The sequence below is a fragment of the Gadus macrocephalus genome, chromosome 10 (genome assembly GCF_031168955.1).
Source record: "Gadus macrocephalus chromosome 10, ASM3116895v1".
In the NCBI taxonomy this organism is placed as follows: Eukaryota; Metazoa; Chordata; class Actinopteri; order Gadiformes; family Gadidae; genus Gadus; species Gadus macrocephalus.
In genome coordinates, this window is record NC_082391.1 from 21,357,101 (window position 1) to 21,365,471 (window position 8,371).

An 8,371-nucleotide genomic window follows, 5' to 3' on the forward strand; every position below is an offset into this window, starting at 1 on the left:
ACACTTTCCAGCTGATCGGATATTTAGCAAGACGCTGAAGGTGTTGGCACAAAAAGCGACCAATTTTGTTTTACAAAGCAAGTAGAAGCAAGTAGTAGACCACCGTGACTTCCAGCCACTTGATAGTGAGATCGTTTTTTTTTATTTGTTATGTTAGCCATAATAGCAAACAAACTTGGTTTTCCAATGTAGGCTACTTGACATTAGTCGTGTTCGTATTTCACGTCCTTTAAATGTATTTTCCCGCCATCGGTCAGAGAAGACCAAATCAAATAGAGAGAGAACAAATAAGTTATCTTTGGCTGTCGCAGGTTTGCAATAAACCTATCCAATCATTTCAATAAGCCTAAATTAAATGATTGGATGGTCTACCTGTCTTTATACCTGCACGTTCTCTGCCCATGCACTCTTGTGCATTGACTGGACTCCATACAGACATATTGCTAAAGCAGGCTACAAATGTGTTTCTTACTCTGGTTGCTTTCTATCATTAATCTCCTTGTATTTAAACAAAAAAACAAAAAACCTGCATTGACAAGTTACACTTTTATCAGTTCATTAAACATATCTACTCACTGTTATGGCCTATTTGCTCTCCTGTTGGGAGCCGGTGGCAAAATACAGTCAACACAGTGGATGGATGGAACCGTGTTGTTGGCGTGCCCAAGGACAGCAGCTGTTCCATGTATACTCAGCATGTTTACATTGTGTGTGTGTGTGTGTGTGTGTGTGTGTGTGTGTGTGTGTGTGTGTGTGTGTGTGTGTGTGTGTGTGTGTGTGTGTGTGTGTGTGTGTGTGTGTGTGTGTGTGTGTGTGTGTGTGTGTGTGTGTGTGTGTGCGTGCGTGCGTGCGTGCGTGCGTGCGTGCGTGCGTGCGCGCACGCGCGCGCGCGCGTGTGTAAACGATTACGCAGTAAACACAAAAATGTACAGGCCAAGACAATAAAAAGATTATTTAAGTGATTAGTTCATTCAGAGTAAAGGGAAACCAATTAGAACAAAACCACGATAGTGGTGATGGCTGGGATAGCAGTGGCTGACAAGTCCATACTAATTAACACCATAATAAACGGGGATTTCTTGGTCAAAAATATATAATCAATAATAAATATTTAAATAAAATAAACGATATAGGGAGAGAGAGAGAGAGAGAGAGAGAGAGAGAGAGAGAGAGAGAGAGAGAGAGAGAGAGAGAGAGAGAGAGAGAGAGAGAGAGAGAGAGAGAGAGAGAGAGAGAGAGAGAGAGAGAGAGAGCGCGAGAGCGCGAGCGAGAGAGAAGAGGAAGAAGCATCAAAGGTTGGGCGCAGATCGTTCCAGAGCCGTTTGGACGCTGCGGTTTACTCCAGACACTTACAGCCAGGTTAGTCAAACTCATTAACAAACCTCGATCTTCTTTTGTAAAATATCAACACTCACACTTACAACAACACAAGACCGTTATGTCAACAACATGTTGCGGGGGTATCGCTGTAGTGAAGTCTCCCTGCCCGCTAGCTGCTGCTGGTGTTAGTGTGAGGATGGAGAGCTAGGGAGGTGAGAGGAGAGGGAGTTATTCTTGCCACTAGGTTTAGATGTGAGGTGTTGTCCCTTTCCGACCAGGGGTTAGCCGTGTCCACAGGTGTACCGACAGCTCGGTCCTTTCGCCGAGAGCTCAACGGGGTGGAGGGAGGAGGACGCTACAGCGATGCCACACACCTATCACACAATGCGTAAAGCGCGTTTCAAGAATTCCACACCCAAATGCTTTTAGATATTGTCCTTTTTGCTTCGGAATAATCCACCGAATCTTGGTTTATTTTGTGTTTTTAAGGGGCTGTCTGCGGCTGTGCGCGTTTTATAAGGCATTCGAGGAATCTCCTCTGGTGTTAAATTATTTAGAAGTTATCGTAGTGCATTGATTAGCTTCCATAGCTGCATAGTGCATCGATTGATGTAACCCACTCGCAGGGTACTAGCCTCGGAGTGAATGCGTGAGTATGTGCGTGAACATGTCGGTGTTTGTGCGTGCGAGTTAGCGAGCGTGTGTGTGTGTGTGTGTGTGTGTGTGTGTGTGTGTGTGTGTGTGTGTGTGTGTGTGTGTGTGTGTGTGTGTGTGTGTGTGTGTGTGTGTGTGTGCGTGCGTGCGTGTGCGTGTGTGCGCGTGTGGATGGGGGAAGGGGGGCGGGGGGGGGGGTGCAATGGATGCTTGTCAGAGACGAATGCATGCTTGTGTTGTGAGTGGGTGTGCGTATGCGTTGGTGGGCAGTGAAAGCGTTTGGTAGGATATAGTGGGAGCTCAATAAAATGGGTACTATGTGGGAGCATTGCGCATCTTTGCATGATCTTCTTATTGTACCATAGTGGTGCCTGCCTACTCACTGAGGAACCATAATACATTGAGGGGTCATGCTCATCCTGAAACATAATTAATTCAATCAAAATACATGGATTGTATTGTTTAGATCAATTAAAAAAAAGTTTTATTTTTAAATCGAAGGCAATACCTATTGAGAACAAGTCATTGATGGATGTTCTACTAACTAGAAGAACAGGAAACAATGCTTTGAGTTTTTTTTTTTTTACCTTCTATTCTCCTCCTTTACTATACGACCACCCTGCTGCTCCACTATAACAAAACATGACGCTGTTGGGTCAACAGTCCGTTCAACCTGGCAGAAGAGAGAGGAATGTGAGTTTGGACTGGACTGCAAGGGAGCAATCTGTAGAGCAGAAGCTTGTGTTTGCCTGTGTGTGTGGGTTTGATACCTGGCACAGTGTATTGGGAAGAAACATTATTTATTAAATGAGAATGAGATATGGCCTTTATGGTGCAATGCACCGTGCACCAGTCACTCCTCCTTATTGTTGACCCTCTTTGCACACCTGCTTTTACACTTTTTATTTGATTTGGTGCTAATAGATAATAGTGCATTTATAAAGTGTTGGTTCCCCTGAAGATGTCATGCTTTTTGTGTATGTGTGGGGGGGAGGGTCGAGTGCCAGAAATGCCACAAAAGCTCAGGTCCGATCGTCGTTACACGATCGCTCAAACAGAGAAAGCGCTTCTTTATTCTGAAACAGGGCAGAGGCCCACAAACCAGTCTTAATGTGAGATCACCCTCCAGCTAAACAGCAGATATATTCAGCTAGGCAACGACTGCAGTAGGCTCAGGAGACCGATCCCGGCGCCCGGGAGGGGTTGATAGTATATTTCCTCGCCTGAAGGTTTACGTGCAGAGATGTGTGAGATGGGTTACAGACCAAAACCCGTGCTGCTCATGACAAGCCGCTGGTCAAACACTTTCATCGATGCGTGAATGAGTGAGTGTATGTGTCAACGTGTGGAGGCGTTCATTGTCAAAGCACTTACTGTGGCATCAGTCCAACAACACAACCGTCACCATCTAAATACCGTATTATGTGTATATAAATAAAACTAAAAGCTTTCTCATTAATGTATGTCCCCACATTTCAAAAGCCTAATCAGGCTCCCATGCTAACATCCTTCAACGTGACGCAGCTGATTAAAATGTATCCTAAAATATCATAGTCAAGTGAATGACCATAATAGCTGGCAGCTCTGCGCCATTATTTTGAAACCCAAACTCATTTCCTGTCCCTCACCTCCTGAAATATTCCAATGCTTGCTTTGTCACCTAATGTATAGACCCTAAGAGGTCTAGACTATGATGGACTGAAACAAGTCCACTGGTTGGGTAAACCAGATTCTCCACACCGAGAAACATTCATTCATTTAAATTTTTTTGCACTCATTAAGGAGATCTTGGTTTGAATTGGTCAAGCAATTAAATTATATTAGCAATGAGCAGCAATTACCAATTAGGCTTAATGCTTTAACTACACTTATTTGATAATTGCTGCTCTGTTTCCATTGACGTCAAAACATACTTTAACTTTATGTAGCATAAATAACAGAATATTCCACTAGCGTTCGGAAACACGGCAGAACATGAAAAAAAAATCTTTCAGTGACAAACAAATAATCGCAAGCATCGTTTTGCCTGCTGTGTGGGCATCATTAACCAATCAAAACGTCCACGCTTATCAATCACAATGACATAGTTTGATAGAATAATTATACCAATAATTCCTTCATGTCATTCCTGCTGCTGGGTAGCCATCAACCTGCCACAAGGGATATGTTGAAAGATGTTTTAGTTGTTGTGAGACTAATGAAGCTAGAGTTGAGAAAGGGGAGAATGAAATGGTATTTATATGTCGGTTGTCAGCACACATATGATGTGTGCATCTCTGAAAGTTGTTTGTCCTCTAAATATACCATTAACCATGGCTCCTGAGTGGAGAAATAGCAGATATGTGGTGAAGCCATCACAAATGTTGTGTACATAATAACATACCACCTTCCATGTATAACACCTTTCACCGTCTCCGTGTTACACTTACACCTGCTTGATGTCACACCTCAGCCCAGTGGCCGGCAGGATCTTCTGTGATAGGAAGGGGATGCTTGGTGAGATATAGAATGTAAGCACAGTTCACGTTGGCTTAGGAGTTCATGCGTGCAACGTTTTATTGCACACAATACCAGATGGGGATTCGTTTCCTTAAAAGTGCACTTCAGTCATTTACTAAGTTAAAGCTACATCATTTAGCTGGCTTTTACTCCAAACCATAGCGCAGCCGTTGCCATACCAAGTTACGTGATGTTACAAACCGTTTCTAACATCAACCAGGTTGGCTGCTAAGGTGCCTCAGCACCACACAGAACACAGCCTCACAAGTGCCGCCGAGGCAATGAGCCTCTTATGTGTGAGAGGTTATTCTTCTGCTCAGTGTGAATGTACTATTTCTGGCGAGTGCAAGGATCACATAGCAAGCTGCATATGTATAGGAATAAGGAATAGAGAACCAGATTAATTGTGCTTTCATTTCTGAAGAACGTGGAATCTATGTAACCTACCTCAATTATCAAGCACATTATTGAGTAGACGGAATGCTCTTAGTATGTCTAATATGCTCTTAAATGCCCCCGTAATTGTCCCAAATTATAGGATGGGGCCTGTTGTACTCCTGTTGACCGCTGCGATATGAATGAGGTCTTTAAACTCTACTACTACTAGAGTGAGATAGAGTCTATTTTATATGAATCAGGGCATTAAGGTCTACTAAAATAATGAATATTGGGGGACTCAAGTCCTATAGGGAGGGACTCACAATGCATCATCAAAGGCTCCATTGAAATGCCTTGGAAACACAAGGCGTTGCTATAAATGAATTACATTTGTAGACTAGATAAAGGAACTTCGCCATAAGACCTATGAACCAGGGGGCGTCTTGGGATAGCTCTGTTCAAACCTTGAGGTCCTCAGCAGAAAGGCCCAGCAGCATTGCCCCGTCCCCACCCTATGCCGCGGGGGGCAGGGGCTTCATGGAGAACGGAGCGTTTGCTAAAGCTACGTGAGTTCACCGTATCCATATGGGGGGAGGGGGGAGGTGCTTGTGGACAGTAGGGTACATCATACATAAACATGCAGCTTGCCAAGAATTGTTGCCCTCAACAACAGAAATAGACCCAATCCCATTTCTACCCCTTACCCCTTACCCCTCCCCCTTGTTTTGAAGGGGTAAGGGGAAGGGGTAAGGGGTAGAAATGGGATTGGGCCATAGTCAATACACACTGAGGATGAGGCATACCCTCACACCCACGAGGGCCCATTGCCCTGGCAGCACGCGGGGATAGGCGGTTCTGTCTGGGGCTCGGGATTGACTTTGACTATCAACAAGCCAATGATTGGAACTTGAGGCTACAGGTTTGACTGCATTGCCGTTGGACGTGTTGCATGAAGATAGATTGGCTGTTTCACTGCCAAATCTGTCCGTGCTAAAAGATTTCCGGAAGTGACTTAACAACCCTTCAGACAGGGATAGAAATATATATATATATATGAAAATCAAGATCATTATTCAGTCATTTATGAATTAAAACCTAACCTAATTTTGCCTCAAAAGTCACCTTCGAATAATTGTCTATTTCCTAGCCATCGGATCCCAGTTTAAGCTAACAACAAAACAATTCATGGTGGCTCATCTGCCATCATGTTACGTCATTCTGGCAACGAGTGCGCTATGGTTCGGTGTAAAAGTTGGCTAAATAACGTGTCTTTAAACAATTAAATCGCTGATGTGCACTATTAAGGTGATAAATCCTCATCTGTGTTTGTGTAACACTTTACATTACTTTACAACTCGTGAGCAACGTGAAATGCGCTTGCATGGTAAACATTAACGTATTTAGGTTATTTCTCAAACTGATTATTGCCTACCCCCAGTGTACCTGCCTGTGTAGATACAGAGGAAAAAAGAGATTTCAATTCTTAATAGGAGATTTGGTGTATGATTAATTTAGTGCTGCAAGATGTTCCAGACCGGGTGTGGCTGCATGAAACATTCAGCGTCCCATCAATTATCTACAGATGTCTGAGGACAACAAGAGGAAAAGTCCCAGTCAGGTTTAGTCCAGTTATTTTATACCACAAGATTACCAAATTATTATGTATGATCATATATAATCGTTTGTTTTTCATCATGAAACAGTATGAACAAAAGGCCAACAGGGCTCTTGGTCTCTGATGTCAGATACAAAAGTGAAAAAATACCATCGGCAAACGGTGTTCTGATCAATATTATTAATATGATTAGTTAGAAGTATTCCTAGTGAGAGTGAACATAAAAATCAAGTCAGTCATTAGTTTAAAGGAAGATCTTGGCATCAATCTAATTTTTTAATAATTTAATAATATTTGGCATCAAACCTTTGGCAAGTAGATGGATGGTTGCCAGATTTAATGATGGATGATGGATAGCTAATGGATGGAAAAATGAATGGAAGGAGGTGGGTAGCTGAATGAATAGATAGATGGATAGATGAATTGATGGGTATGTGTATGTCTGTATGGGAAATGTATGGACGGTAGGAGTGAAACAGTGGTAATCAGTGTTTTTCGTGAAAAAAAATAAAGCTGTCTTATCAGTCCTCTACAGGACCAGAGCTGCGGAAACACGACCAAACCACCCAGAGACACGCCTCTTTCAGGGGGTTACTGGATAAGCGCGCACACACACACGCACACACACACACACACACACAGAAACATACATGCACAAATACACACACATATATAGATACACAACCACACACACACAGGCACGTAGGCCTCAGAGTATGTTTAGACTGATGGAGACCCGATACACACACGCGCACGCACGCACACACACACACACACACACACACACACACACACACACACACACACACACACACACACACACACACACCTGCTGCCTAATAATGATGCATTGTTACAACAGCAGCTACTGAGAAAACAGAAGTCAACCCTCCTTCCACCTGACTCACCGTTCCCCTGCATTCACTGTTTTGGCACTTCCTGGTCGGGGGTTTCAATACACACACACACACACACACACGGCCATGTTGGCCTGCTCATTACAGTGCAGTCCCCCTGCTGTGCTTGTTGACCCCATTGTGACCCAGGAAGTACACATAGACTCCCAACTCTGCTGGTACCAGCTGCTCACATTGATGAGTCCATTACGGAGCTTTAGGAAGAACAGTCACATTGTTTATTAAACACATTAGTTCATGGAAAGCAGTTGGACATTTTTTGGTTTTTAGGTTAGTACCACCACTGCTCATGAATATTAATGAGCTGCCAAAGTCAAGCGGAACCAATCACAGGAAGCGTTGAGGAGAGTAAGGAAATAAGGAAGAGCGAACAGGAGAGTCAAGGCTATTGTTATATTTTTTAAAGGTGCCAGTGTTCTGGCATGATTGATATTGCAACTAAAGAGAGAGCAAGAGACACAGGATTGATAGAGGATGGGGTGAACTTGACATAGGGAAAGAGAGTGAGTAGGGGAGAGAGTGAGAGAGAGGTTGAGACAGACAGAAAGATTTTTGTCACCAAGTCTTTGTGTCTGTGTGTGTGTGTATAGGTGGTACTCTGTTTTGTGTGTATGTTAAGAATAATTCTACTGGCTATATGTCTATTTACTGGCTGTGGAAACACACACACAGCTGTCTGCATGTTGCAACAGCTGCTTGTTACCTGCTGCCTGGCTATAGAATAGTAGTCACCCTTTATGTCAGAGATGAAGCTCTCACTCTCCCTTTCTAGCTCCCTCTAACTCTTATCTTTCTCGCTCTTTTTTTCTCTCTATCTCTCTCTCTCTCACTATATCACTCTTTAGCCCAGGGGTCTCAAACTCTACTTACCTGGGGGCCGCTGGAGGTAGAGCCTGGGTCAGGCTGGGCCGCGTCAAGTATTCCATAAAAAAAGGGGGCACGACTGACCCAATCGAAGTTAATGATCGGGCTATAATTAGATCACGTT

At 43.5% G+C, this 8,371-nt stretch overlaps 1 protein-coding gene across 1 annotated transcript in view; it reads left to right on the top strand.

The window, feature by feature from the left end:
* The first annotated feature begins 1,213 nt into the window (after nucleotides 1–1,213).
* cplx2b (complexin 2b) overlaps nucleotides 1,214–8,371 on the top strand; it is a 35,440-nt gene continuing 28,282 nt past the window's right edge. The window contains exon 1 of the mRNA XM_060063211.1: nucleotides 1,214–1,359. The gene's annotated coding sequence lies outside the window, so the exon portion shown is untranslated. The remainder of the gene's footprint in view (nucleotides 1,360–8,371) is intronic.